Source organism: Grampus griseus, assembly GCF_964374135.1.
Source record: "Grampus griseus genome assembly, chromosome: 2".
Classification (NCBI taxonomy): Eukaryota; Metazoa; Chordata; class Mammalia; order Artiodactyla; family Delphinidae; genus Grampus; species Grampus griseus.
This window is the reverse complement of record NC_139018.1, coordinates 5,106,994-5,121,753: the sequence shown is the minus strand read 5'-3', so window position 1 is coordinate 5,121,753 and position 14,760 is coordinate 5,106,994. Positions and strand designations below refer to the sequence as shown.

The window sequence follows — 14,760 nt, the reverse complement described above, 5'->3', positions numbered from 1 at the left end:
TGCTTTCGTCAGCTTTTCAGCTGCTGTAATTATTAATGCTCCAGATTGAGTCTTTTGTGAATCTTATGCCTTCTCTTTCCTCCATCTCTCCTCCCTGGGTATGAATGTAGGGGCGGGGGGTGCTCCAGAAGAGATAGTCTCTAAGAAATGAAAATAAAGGAGCTGGGATGGGAGGGTTACCGGCTCGTTCTTGTGCAGGTCTCCACCTCTTCGGAGCGTACGGAAGACAGTGTGTCTGTTTCTAACCTCTGACAGCTCATTTCTCAGATGGAATTTTTGTGTATTTTAGAACTGAACGAAAATACCATATTGATGGGCGAAGAAGTGATTGTGTGGGAACCTCCACAGGCCTTTTTCGTTCCCTCCAAATGTTGCTGCAATAGACATGAAAATGATAGTAGAATTACCAGCTTTCATTACTTGTAAGAGGAAACTAGAGACCTTTTGATCAAAATCAAGGGAGAGGATGAGAGCATTATCAGCTTTCCACAAGGAAAAGCAGGGCTACGGAGGTTGTTCCCGCCCTTTCTATAAACTTGGGGCTTTGGATCCAGGAAGTTACCCTTTGTTTAAGAGCGTGCCTCTGCATTATTTCTAATGGACTGGGTTTGTGAAAAGAACATTCTTTCCACGTGGCAACGTGCTCGGATGACATGGGGTGACACCGTGACCAGAACTTACAGTTTTAGGATAGCTCCATTAGATAACTAACAAGAATTTATTTAATGCCTGGCATGTAACAGTAGATAGGTCCTTAGGGAATGAATCGTGAGTCTTGGGTTCTAATCCGAGTTTCAGAATTGGCTTTCCTGATCCTTGTGAGAGTTACGGAAGAGCTTTGTACATCGTAGAAAGTAGTACGATGGTGAGGCTCAGATTTTATTGCTAGCATTTGTTTGAGATGGAGTAAGTCTTGGCTTCTGCCTCGAACAAGCTTGGAGCCTTTCGTTGCATTTTGTAGTCAGCGGGGAGGGATGCATATCAACAAACCCACTCCCACCGTGGTGGCACCTAGTCCCGGAGCCAAGAGCTGGGTCTGATGAGGTGGAAGGGGGTTGAGTTAAAGGCCACTGCTCTGCTGAGCTGAGAAAGTGGGGAAGTCTGTTACCCTTCAAGTTTCTGCCTAAGCTGGCCCTGAAGAATTTCGCTGAGTATGATTGCATTTTATGACGGCTGCACGGGGGCCAGACCAGGTGGCTTTCTTCTTTAGTCATGGGGCCTATGCACATGGGGGCCAGGTGATTGTGGTGGGGCAACGCTGCACTCGAGAGGAGCTTAGCTTAGCTTTTTAGTTTAGGTCAGGTCGGTCCTGAAGCTATAGCACGCAGCAGAATCACCCGGAGGGCTCATGAAAACCCACCCCCAGAGTTTCAGATCTAGCAGGTCTGGAATGGGGCGTCAGGATCTGTGTGTCCGATAAGTTCCCAGGTTTTCTGATGCTGCAGTTCTGGGGACCAGACTTTGAGAACCACTGGCTTGGGGAAAGCAGACGTTGTTGTTGTTGTCGTTGAGGTGGGAAGTCTGAGGCAGAGGCGAGGAGGGAGGTACAGGGAGGAGCCAGAAGCTGCAGTTCAGGTACGGGCAGGTGGGCCAAGGCGGGGGTGCAGGCGTGAGGGGGGCACGCTCGTGGGACGGCGGTGGAAGGGAACACTGGGACGAGAACCAGGGGACTTGCTTTATAATCCTCGTTCTGCCGTGTGCTCCTTTGTGGGCTTGGCCAGCCTCTTCATCGTTCTGAAGTCTCAATTTTCTCAACTGAAAATGGGGATAGTTGTTCTTGCCAAGAAAGTGTATAATACTGTTAGAATTAAATGAGATAACATAAACTTACTTAATAAATTATAGCACTCTTTCCACATGAGTATAAAGGGAGAAGAGGACCCTGGGGGTCTCCATCAGGTTATCTGGACACAGCCCTCCGTACACACACCCAACTCCAAGAGCGCAAGGGCCACGTTCATTTTAAAAGGAAGTCTGATTGACAGACACGTTTACCTGCCGTTACTCCCTATTGGACTCTGAGTTCCAATGTGGTCTGTCAATCCTGTCTTTTTAACTTTGTCTCCTTAGTGCCTAAAACTGCTTGACACACAGTAAGGCCTTAGTAAGTGGCGGACGCAGTTCATTTTCACGAGGACTTAATAAGGAAGAAAAGGCAAGCAAGCTCTCTGGCTAGCTCGGCGCAGGCCTGGGATAGTACCATGGTGCCCGCCGAGTGTGCTGGTTCAGAAGAGCATGTCGAAAGCTGACATCTGACCTCCTGAGAAAAATGTGAAGTGTCCTCAGCACACCCCCATGGCAGGAGTGCCAGAGAACTGCGAGCACATTTCACGAGGGATCTCCGCGATGCCCTCACTCTAGAATGGGCTGCTGATCGTTGTGACGTGCCGGGGCCCAGGGCGCAAGCCTGGAGCGCTGCAGGGTCCCGAGAGCTTGAGAGACCGGGCCGGCATTTTCCAGCTGGTTAGAGGGTTTCTACCTTCCACTGACTGCAAGACTGTTTTGTCCTAACACGAGGCCAGCTCTTCTAGCTGGCTGTGCTGGGAGACACACTGCATTTGTGTGTTTGCTTTAAAAAAAAAAAAACTTCTTAGGCGAGATGTGTGCTGAACTGATAGTTTAAGTCAACATTTACCTGTTAACTGCACACCACAGAGGCTATCCTCTGAGCCCTGCTGGAGACAACTTCGTGGCATACTGTAGTTTTTCCTCCACCTCTAGACCCAGAATAATGACTGCATCCTCTTACAGACCCTGGAATAAAGAGTTTGAAATGTGATTTTCGGCTTCATAATCCCTCAAGTGAGAATGGAACCCAAATCAGAAACCGCTGTTTCTCAGAACTCCTGCCACTTATTCTGATTTATTTCCAGAAGGAATGTGATATATCAACTCCAGTATTTAAAATCCACAGTTGGAGGGTTTCCCCGGTGGCGCAGTGGTTGAGAGTCCGCCTGTCGATGCAGGGGACACGGGTTCGTGCCCTGGTCCGGGAAGATCCCACATGCCGCGGAGCGGCTGGGCCCGTGAGCCATGGCCGCTGAGCCTGCGCGTCCGGAGTCTGTGCTCCGCAACAGGAGAGGCCACGACAGTGAGAGGCCCGCGTACTGGAAAAAAAAAAAAAAAGTGGCATCAGGGAAGACCTGAAGTTCGCACACGAGGAGAGCCCCACCACCCCGTTCGAGTGTCCAGAGCCCAAGCCAGCTTAGTCCCTCTCGTTTCCCAGGGTCCTGTAATCCCTTGAAGAAACAGATATTTAGGTACAGTGACTTTCACACGGTGGTGAGGAAATAAATCTCAGATCAACAGGAGATGGAAACTGGGCTGGGCAGGGAAAGGAAAGGTACAGAAACTTGATCACTGAGTACCTACTATGTACCAGACACTGCTAGCTGCTTTGCCCCTGGTAACTTTAACCCACATAAAAATGAAAACAGAGGCTCAGAGACATGGGACTGTCCCCAAACCTCCAATCCATAAATAATGTTAAGTGAGTGAAGGAAATGAGAACAGAGGCTCAAAGGGGTGAGGTAATTTCCCTGAAGTCACCCAGCGGTTATGGGGATCTGGTCAACTTCAGTTCAGTCCTTCTTTCTCTGATACTCTGGGCCTAGAATGCCATCCTATGAATTGACCTTGTGTCTTCCAGCCAGCACAGCCTTTCTGAGTCTCTCCTCTGGGCCCAGAGCCTGTCGTAGCTCCAGGCACTTGGCTCACCTCCCTGACTGTGGGAAAAGATGAGGAATAGAAGAGGAATATTCTGCCCCCAAGGGTAGAACAGACTGACCCCTCCTCCTAGCTCCCAGGGCTCTAGTGATGTAGCGATGTATCAATAGTACTTACTGTAGTGCAATTGTGTAACAATCCGTTTCTTTCACATCCTTCTACCCTACTGAAGTATGAGCTCTTGGAGGCCAGGAGGCATTATCTAGTCATCTTACCTCACTACCAACTATTAGCCTAGTGTCAGCTCTAGGAGGGATTAGTAAGTGTCTGACTATTAAATGTCTACACTACTGATATTGTGGGCATTAGAATAACTTTAATTGAATAAGTCACAGTCCCTAACTGCGGGGAGCTTACCGTCACGCTGTCTGATCCCCCAGGGCTATTAGTATGCACAGCCACGTGGGTCTTTAGTAGGGGGTGGTAGGGGCACCTGGTTGGAGTACATGGGCGGAGGGTGGAGGGTTGAGGGAGAGAAAAGTAGAGCAGCAGAGAGGGAAGGACAGAAAGTTTCATTGACTTGACAGTTTCGCCGAGTGTTTGTCTAGCCACAAGCAAAACTTATTTTGCGAAACAGATACTTTAGCTGTAGGGTGCCCACGCAGGTATATTTAAAAATACCAGTCTATTCTCCATTATTAAGTGTTACAGTTGTTGAGTTTCACTCAAAGCGAAGCAGTGTTGTGGAACCAGACTCTCCTGCAGTTCATACAATATAAATTTAAAAGCTTGCAGAAGTCACTTTATCTCTCTTTACCTCTCTTAGAGGAAAAGGGCTATTTTGAGGATAACATATAGGAAAGAAGTGTATGAATTATAAAACTTTGCTATAAATGTTTGCATTTTATATTTTGGAATCAGTTCATAGTTGACCGGTTCAGGTGCTGCTTTATAAAACAATTTTTGTTTCCATCTCCCATTTCTCTTTGCTTAGCATTCTGGTCTCTTATGTAGAAAACAAAGCAAAACTGAACTAAGAGGAAAGAATTTTAACTGGACTCATTACCGAGAGGAATAAGCCCCAGAATAGGACACAAGCTTGGGTCTGTGTAACTCTTGCTAGTTACTTAGGATGGTTGCAGAAGAGTCTCCCAACTGTGCAGGTGTGTCCTTTTGGAGGTGAGAGGGCCTTTTTGCTATTAGGATAGCCCTTCATCCAACAGACCACTTCCTGAACATCAGTAGAAAATGCAAATATGTGTCATCCTTGGTCCTGCCCTCAGGGAATTACTGTCCCCGAGAAGGTGCTGAACCAACACCAAAAGCATGGCGTGGGGGTGGCCAAAGACAAAAGGAAACCAGGGAAAACCAGGGGAAGTTCCACAGGGGTCCGGATAAGGTGCCTGGGCTGGGAGGAGGATCTGGTTTTTCTGTTGTGGAAGTTAGGGAGACTTGCGGGCCGGGCCGGGCCGTCTCTTGGAGCGAGTCTTAGAGAAGCATAGGATTTGAGTGGGTGAAAATAAAGGGAAGGGCTGTTGGCAGCAGTGCAGGAGCTGAGGCCCAGGGAGCCGGGAGCCAGGGGCAGTGTGCTCTTAGCCATATTTTGGCTGGTAAAACCTGAGGAGAAGGGACTTCTTCTCACTCTTTTCAGAGTAACCCAACCTGGTTGTCTTTTCCTCATGATGGTCACTTCTCTCTGCCCTGAAGGTCACTATTTTGCAGAGGCACACATTTTTCACCTTTAGGGAACATGTAAGTATTCGTGGGAAACGCATGTTTTGCAGTGCTGGCTTGTTACTTTGCACAAGTTACCTAAGTTCTTCGTGGTTTAGTCTGCCTGTCTGTAAGATGGGGGTATTACTTACCTCCCAGAGCTACTGTGTTGATTAAATGAGATTACTTATATAAAGCATCTGGCAGGGTTCCTGGCACTTAGTAGATACTCAATAAATTAATTCCTTTAATTTACCTTAAGCAGCAGAGCATTTAATTCAGACCCTCATCCTGGATTAGAAATTACACAGGAGCCAGGAAGGAGACCTGGCACACTCTTAAGGGTGGGGAGCACCTCTGATCTCCCCGTTTCCTTGGCATTCAGACTCAGAATGCCACCAGTCAGTCCGTGGAAGATAATCCTGTTTGCTGCTGAAATGTTTATGACACAGTGAACTGACTGTGGTGTGACTAATCAGCTGAGAGCCTGGATCTCGGCTTGGTTGGCACACAGATTCACTGGGCTGAGAGATTAATTAAGTTCCCTGAAGTTGACATAACTGGGACGCTGCCGCTTTCTGCCTAATCATGATAACATAGCCAGAGCCCACCATCAAGTGTCAACATTGTCCCAGTGCCTCCCTGGTTAGTCCGTGGCCCGTTCCTCATTGTTCTGTATTCCTCCGGGTCGTATCTCTTTATCTCCAGAGACTGACATGAGCAGTAGATGTCTGTTGAACTGACATGGGCCGCACTGGACAGGTTCGGTGTGTGAGCCCTCCTTTGGGGGGAAGCAGAGTGAATTACGGGGGGGACCTCTGTGGAGAGCACCATTCCAGCCAGCGGGCGCTGTTGTGGATGTGGCGTAGTACATCCTGGGGCAGCTCTGCTGGGCCTCAGGAGAAGCCACTGGAGACCTCAACTGGGGGATCCCCCGTAATGGTTCCCTCCTGGGAGGGTGCACTGAAACCTGACACAGGTGCCCAGGTCGCACCTCAAACCTACCGAGTCCAGGTATTCAGAGGTGGAGTCCAGGGGTGTCCATTTTTTTTTCAAGGCTCCGCTGATGACACACCTCCCTAGCTGGAGTGTGTGGGGAGAACCTGAACTTGGGAACCTGAAAGCCCTAGGTTCTAATGATACTGTGTTACCTTAGATACGCCACTTAACTTCACTGGGATGTAGTTGGTCCACCTGGAAAATACAAATAATAATTTATGTGGTTCAGAGAGAACAAGATGACGGCCATGCGGGAGTGTGGGAAAGTCAGGAGCCCTGGATAATGAAAAGTGCTGTCACACGTGCTTTCAAGTTCAGCTGGCGCCTCCTGCGGCAGATTGAACCCAGGTGTGTTGAGTGTGTGGGGCTCGTACAGACACACAGTGGGTCTAGAACTGACGGCCTGCTGGTTTGTGGTCTGTTGGGTTTGGTAACTGGTCATGTGGCTCTCAAGTTCATCCTGAACCCGGTTACAAGTGAGTGGGATTGTTTTCACTCCAGTCAGCCACTTCAGGGCCTGCCCGACGCCAGGACGGATCTCGCTGTGCGTCTTTGAGACTAGCTTGGCCTCCGTCTTCCTCAGCACGAGGGCTGGAGGAGAGAAAAGGCAGCCTGCGTTTACTTGTGGAGGCACTGGAGAAAACTGGAAACGGGGAGCCCTTCCGTCCCTGAGATCACCCCTATGCCCCTGGAGCACAGGGTCATTGGAAAGAGAACCCAGAGCAGGAAGGTGGGTGTCCCTCCGGGGCTCCCTCCAGGGTATTCAGAAGCTCTGTCCTTCCTGTTTCACTGTGTGCCGTGGATCAGAAGCTGTGTATTGAGTCAAGATAGAGCCTTCTCAGGACAGATGGGGAGATGGGTAGAACTATGTGGTTGGATATACGTTTATGAACAGGACATCAAGCAAACTGTATGATTTAAAGAAGTGTTTGTACTCAGTGATGAAATTCCTTTTCCTGGAGAGAGGATGCTTTCATAGTCGAATGAACCCTGGAGCACTTCCAAAGCCAGAGTGAAGACTGTGTATTTTCCTTATTCACCAACTTGCTGAAGAGTTGAGGGCATTAGAGATTCCTAAGGTAGAGGAAGGCAGATATGTTTTGCTACAGTTGATAAAACTGTTTGTTTTCCTGATCTTGGTTGGGGCATTATGATAATCAGGTTCCTGTGGTGATTCGAAGTGTGAATCAACTCACCCCGCCCTGACTGAAAACTTAAATACAGCCTGCCTCAGAGAAAGGTGGGCAATGCGGGGAACAAGTCCTAGTATTGGGGGGACGGCCCTTTACCAAGTTGCAATAGAACTCTGTCCACCACCAGTGCAGCTCCCCTTTGTCTTCTGCGAATGAAGCCGTCTGTGGCCTGACTGCGTCCTCTCTCTTAAAGCTTAACTCCCAGGAATCTTCCCTCTGCTCCAAAAAACGGATTTAGTCACAGATCTGCACGTGCCACTTTGCTTCCCCGTCTCTAAACTGAAACCACAGAACGCGTTTCAAGAATTCAGCGAGAGGCAGAGTGACAGGTAAGCAAAGAGTTTATTAGTAAGTATAGGATGCTTGTGAGAGATACAAGCGGGCAGGCAAGGGAGTGCCGCCCCCAGAACTTAGTGGGCTACGGTTTATAATCGAAGGAGAAGTGGGGCGGGGGAGAAGACCACCTTCGTCTTCACTCTTAAGCAGACGTCAGGCCTCCACCATCAGCTCCTCCTCCACGGCGGGTGGGGGAGTTCTCTTGCCCCTACACTGGCGAACTGGGACTGTCACGGAGCCATGGAAACGAGCAAAACGGCGGTAACATACACTGAAATGCAGTAAACCGTCTCAGGTTTCAGTGTAATGTCACCTTTTCCTCACATTTTTGTTTTTCGTGTGTGTAGAGGAGCATGTCCTAGGATTCACTAACTTCCTGGCCTCACTGGGCAGCATGTGGGCCTCATTCCACCATTATTTTAGTGTTTTGGGGGGGCATGTCTCATGCTTCTGTTGCATGGTTTTGTTGCTAAGCAAGCCCGTTCGGTTTTGTGGTTAAGCAAACCTGCTTTCTTGACTGATCATTAACTCACAGGATTCGCCCATACCTTTTTCTTTACTTAAGATTCCCTAGTGCAATTAACTGTTTAATCACCAACTTCATCCCTTTACTCTTTTCCTGTCAAAACCGTTGTTTTCTTCCCATGAAACCCTTCGAAACCCAGGACTGCACACGCTACCTTCAGGAGCCTTTTCTGACCTCTGTCGCCCAAATACGTTCTCCTTTCACTGAACTCCCATAGAGCACTCAAGCTGTATAACACATAATCTAATACTTAATGTTTCTCAGTCTGATTTTCCTGACTAGACTGAGGGATACTTGAAGGCAGAAGCAGGGTTTGATGCATCTTCATCCCATCTGTCCCACTTGAGCAGAGCTGGATGCAGCCTGGCTTCTCGGCACTTTTTATTTGCTCATTTTTATGACTTATTTAAAACCCTCTGCCATATGCCAGTCATTGTTCTAGGCCCTAGAAGGGGAAACGGCAGGAAAAAGGACAATTTGCTGCCTCTCTGACGTCTGTTCATTACTGAGCACGGAGGCATGATTGGGATTTTGAGAGAGGTACTGAGTCTGGGGAGCAGGACCTGCTGTGCACGGGCAGGGTCTGTCCGGGCAGTAGACCAGCAGGAAGGCCTGGAAGGGCCAGGTGGTAGGGTTTCAAAGCTGTAGGGACTTAGAAAAGGTTTGAGCTAGTAAAAATGCATGTGAAGTTTAAAGAGTCGTTACGTATTTAAATGAAGTTTTTCTGGTTCTTCTGGATTCAGATGCAAACAAGATAACACCTGTGCACGTGTACCCGCCATATTCCAGGCACTTTTGTTATCATCTCTAATTTTCCCAACAATCCTATGAGCTAGGCATTATTATTACCATCTTATCTAAGAGGCACCTAAGGTTCAGAGAGGTTAGGTCACTTCCTCAGAGTCACACATCTGCTTAATTGGTAAAGCTGGAAATTGGATCTAGGTCTTCTAACCAAAACGTCAATGCTTGTTTTTATCATTCGGACCCTAATTTTGTAGAACAGAGTCTGTGAGGTATTCTGGCACTATTTGTTTTATATAATGTTTCATTGGATAAGTGAGTATATCACATTTATTGAGCCCTGACTGTGATCATTGTAACCTGCTAAGCCCTTTGTAGGCATGAACACATGTACCGCCGTCCTCATAGGAATCCTGAGACAGCTGCTGTTATTGTCGTACCTGTTTCACAACTTGTCCAGCATCACACAGAGCTGGCATTTGAACCCAGGGCCGTCTGACTCTGAGACCTGTGCTTTTGACTGCTGTCTTAGTCGTACAAGGGGCTTCATGGGGAGCAAAGTTCTGTGGTCAGCTGTTTGAGGAAAATTGCACACCCCATGCCCTGGAGAGTAGCATGAAGGCTCTGAGAAGTCCTGTAGCGGCGGGTGTGTGTATATGTGGGAATTTTGCCCCGAGTTTCCCATGTGTGTTTGATGAAGGAACTTTTATTGCCTAACACTTAATTTTTAGTTTTAACTCTGGAAAATGCTGCTGTAGCGGAAGGAGAATCTGAGCCTGGGAATTAGAAGAGGGGGGAGAGGAGAATATTCAGAGCAAAATACATAAATGGAAGAAGATAATAAATGGAGCCTGTGATTTGAAGTCTCGTTTAGGTGTGAGTTCAGGCTTCTGCTCTTACTGGCTGTGTCATTTGGGGCAAATCACTTATTCTTTTTGGGTCTCACTTGCCTTATCTGTAAAATATTGTTGTGAGGAAAAGTGTGATTATATACGCAAAAGTGCTTTGTTAACAGTAAAACGCATAGTTCTTTTTTCAGTTGTTATTTGCCAAGTTCATTTAGTGCCTTAGTACCTAACACGGCATCTACTAGATGTTTGAAGGACAATTAAAAGTTGTTCCATGGGGGCTTCCCTGGTGGCTCAGTGGTTGAGAGTCCGCCTGCCGATGCAGGGGACACGGGTTCGTGCCCCGGTCTGGGAAGATCCCGCATGCCGCGGAGTGGCTGGGCCCGTGAGCCATGGCCGCTGAGCCTGCACGTCCGGAGCCTGCGCTCTGCCATGGGAGAGGCCACAACAGTGAGAGGCCTGCGTACCGCAAAAAAAAAAAAAAAAAAGTTGTTCCATGAATGAATAAATTTTGTCTTATGTATCTCTGAGTTCTGTAGCTGACATGTTACAACTGAAAAGTTTTTTTAAATGTTCCTTGAATTTTCTTTCTCAGTTGTGTTTTTGCTAGGTTTTATGTTTTTGGAGTTTAATGAAGTCACTCAATTGGAAAATCAAGAACCATGTTTCTGTCATTCACTTTGTTGTACCCCAGTTTGGACTGCCAAGGCAGTTTATTTTGTGTGTTTCTGACATGTCCCTGGCAGCAAGAAACTTTTGACAGTTCCAAATGGTAAATTTCATTCAACAGTGTGCACGTGTTAGCTTTTTTTCTTTAATAAATTTATTTATTTATTTTTGGCTGCGTTGGGTTTTCGTTGCCGTGTGCGGGCTTTCTCTAGTTGCAGCGAGTGGGAGCTACTCTTCATTGCGGTGCATGGGCTTCTTATTGCGGTGGCTTCTCTTGTTGCGGAGCACGGGCTGTAGGCTCATGGGCTTCAGTAGTTGTGGCGCGTGGGCTCAGTAATTGTGGCTCGTGGGCTCTAGAGCGCAGGCTCAGTAGTTGTGGCACACAGGCTTTAGTTGCTCCGCGGCATGTGGGATTTTCCCAGACCAGGGCTCGAACCCATGTCCCCTGCGTTGGCAGGCAGATTCTTAACCACTGCGCTACCATGGAAGCCCTCTTTTATTTTTTACAATGCTCATTCTCTCAGATGTGCCCATCTGTGGTGGGTTTTTTTTTTTTAAAGGAATTTCTAATGTATCACCCTCTTGATGGAATTACTCTTGATGTCTCCATGATAAAGTCTAGCTCTTTTCAAGGACTGTAAGGAGGAGAAACTTGCTGCGGTTTTGCTTTCCAGTACAGATCTTACTGATGGGAAGTACTAAGATGTCAGGGCATTCTTTACCCACTTCAAATAAGTCATTGGTTTTTTAGCACCTGGCCAAAGAGACAGAGATGGGCTTGAGGTTATTTCAATAAGTAAGATGTTGTACAAAGATCAAGAAATTTTTAAAAAGAGAGAGGCAGTCAAAATACTTTTTAGCACACCTGTTTGTTTGCTGGAATAGCATTTATTGCTAGAAAGATACTGTGTTTTGCCCAGCAGCCGTTTTGGAGAGGAGGGTTAAGTAGAGGGGAGCTAGCTTTCCGTTCCCTGGTAACTTGACCTGGTCATGCAGTTTGTGTGGGCCTGACAACTCACCGCCACTCTGGGGTAGCACACAACCCAGGCCTGGCCCGGCCAAAACTCAATCCCCTGACTGTGGTGATTGGCTTAGGTGCAGGCATGTCATCTAAGAGTCCTCTAGGAGACCGCTGATGGGCTAGAGCTATTAGGAAAGATGCTGGTTTTCTCTGTCAGGATCATGAAAGCCTCAAGTCACTGGTAACCTTCTTTCCCACCATGTGGGGAAAGATGGTCTGCTAGTGAAGCCAGAGAGAGAAGTAGAGTTCAGCAAAGGCCAAAGAAACCGAATTCTCCTGGCATCGCTGAGCTTGTGTGTCCCGCTTTCCGCCCTGCTTAATCCAGGCGTATTCATGAGCCCACTTTTTTGTACTGTATGAACTAATAAATTCCATTTTTTTCCCATTAATATCTGTCACCTACAACCTAAAGAATCCCAAATAATACAAAACCATGCAAGATAAATAAAAACAGACCCAAAACTGTATCATTTTTACCTCCGGAGGAGATGACTGTCCCAGTAATCTTCAAAATTGTCAGACCACATTTACAGTGTTGTATTCCATCTGGGTGTTTAACAAAGGACTGTGGCCTAGGACACTGATATGGATGGAATTGTGTCCCCCTGAATTCATAGGTTGAAGCTCTAATCCCCAGTGTGACTGTAGTTGGAGATGGGGCCTTTAAGGAGGTACTGAAGGTTAAATTAGGTCGTAAGGGTGGAGCCCTAATCCAATACGACTTGTGTTCATATAAGAAGAGGCAGAGTCACCAGGAGAGCTCGCGCACAGAGGAAGGCTGTGTGACGACACAAGGAAAGGCGACATCTATTGTACAAATCAGGTGAGAGACCTCTAGAGAAACCAACCCTGCTGACACCTTGATTTGGACTTGCAGCCTCCAGAACTGTGAGAAAGTGAATTGCTGCTTCTAAGCTCCCACTCTGGGGTATTTCATTACAGCCACCCAAGTTGACTAATACAGGTTTGTTCACTTAACTTTTTTTTTTTTTTTTTTTTTTTTGCGGTACGCGGGCCTCTCACTGTGTGGCCTCTCCCGTTGCGGAGCACAGGCTCCGGACGTGCAGGCTCAGTGGCCATGGCTCACGGGCCCAGCCGCTCCGCGGCATGTGGGATCCTCCCGGACTGGGGCACGAACCCGTGTCCCCTGCATCGGCAGGCGGACTCTCAACCACTGCGCCACCAGGGAAGCCCTATCTTTTTTTTTTAAGGTTTTTTTTTTTTTAACATCTTTATTGGAGTATAATTGCTTTACAGTGGTGTGTTAGCTGATTCACTGCTATACATATACATATATCCCGATATCTCCTCCTCCTCGCGTCTTCCTCCTGCCCTCCCTATCCCACCCCTCTAGGTGGTCACAAAGCACTGAGCTGATCTCCCTGTTCTATGCGTCTGCTTCCCATTAGCTATCTCTTTTACATTTGGTAGTGTATACATGTCCATGCCACTCTGTCACTTCGTCCCAGCTTACCCTTCCCGGGTCCTCAAGTCCATTCTCTACGTCTGCATCTTTATTCCTGTCCTGCCCCTAGGTTCTTCAGAACCTTTTTTTTTTTTTTTTTAGTTTCCACATATATGTGTTAGCATACGGTATTTATTTTTCTCTTTCTGACTTACTTCACTCTGTATGACAGTCTCCAGGGCCATCCACCTCACTACAAATAACTCAATTTTGTTTCTTTTTATGGCTGAGTAATATTCCATTGTGTATATGTGCCACATCTTCTTTTTCTCTTCATCTGTCGATGGACATTTAGGTTGCTTCCATGTCCTGGCTATTGTAAATAGAGCTGCAATGAACATTGTGGTACATGACTCTTTTTGAATTACGGTTTTCTTAGGGTATATGCCCCGTAGTGGGATTGCTGGGTCGTATGGTAGTTCTGTTTTTAGTATTTTGAGGAACCTCCATGCTGTTCTCCATAGTGGCTGTATCAATTTACACTCCCACCAACAGTGCAAGAGGGTTCCCTTTTCTCCACACCCTCTCCAGCATTTATTGTTTGTAGATTTTTTGGTGGCCATTCTGACTGGTGTGAGGTGATACCTCATTGTAGTTTTGATTTGCATTTCTCTAATGATTAGTGATGTTGGGCATCCTTTCATGTGTTTATTGACAATCTCTATATATTCTTTGGAGAAATGTGTGCTTAGATCTTCTGCCCATTTTTGGATTGGGTTGTTTGTTTTTTTGTTATTGAGCTGCATGAGCTACTTGTAAATTTTGGAGATGCATCATTTGTTAGTTGCTTCATTTGCAAATCTTTTCTCCCATTCGGAGGGTTGTCTTTTCATCTTGTTTATGGTTTCCTTTGCTGTGCAAAAGCTTTTAAGTTTCATTAGGTCCCATTTGTTTGTTTTTGTTTCTATTTCCATCTCTCTAGGAGGTGGGTCAAAAAGGATCTTACTGTGATTTTTGTCATAGAGTGTTCTGCCTATGTTTTCCTCTAAGAGTTTTATAGTGTCTGGCCTTACATTTAGGTCTTTAATCCATTTTGAGTTTATTTTTGTGTATGGTGTTAGGGAGTGTTTTAATTTCATTCTTTTACATATAGCTGTCCAGGTTTCCCAGCACCACTTATTGAAGAGGCTGTCTTTTCTCCATTGTATATTCTTGCCTCCTGTATCAAAAATAAGGTGACCATATGTGTGTGGGTTTATCTCTGGACTTTGTATTCTGTCTGTTCCGTTGATCTATATTTCTGTTTTTGTGCCTGTACCATACTGTCTTGATTACTGTAGCTTTGTAGTATAGTCTGAAGTCCAGGAGCCTTATTCCTCCAGCTCCATTTTTCTTTCTCAAGATTGCTTTGGCTGTTCAGGGTCTTTTGTGTTTCCATACAAATTATGAAATTTTTTTCTCTAGTTCTGTGAAAAATGCCATTGGTAGATTGATAGGGATTGCATTGAATCTCTAGATTGCTTTGGGTAGTATAGTCATTTTCACAATGTTGATTCTCCAATCCAAGAACAGGGTATATCTCTCCATATGTTTGTATCATCTTTAATTTCTCTCATCAGTGTCTCATAGTTTTATGCATA

At 46.5% G+C, this 14,760-nt stretch overlaps 1 protein-coding gene across 3 annotated transcripts in view; it reads left to right on the top strand.

Annotated features, from left to right (window-relative positions):
* The window catches only part of EVL (Enah/Vasp-like), a 164,335-nt gene that overhangs the window by 41,363 nt on the left and 108,212 nt on the right, over positions 1-14,760 (top strand). The gene's annotated exons all lie outside the window — the stretch shown is intronic.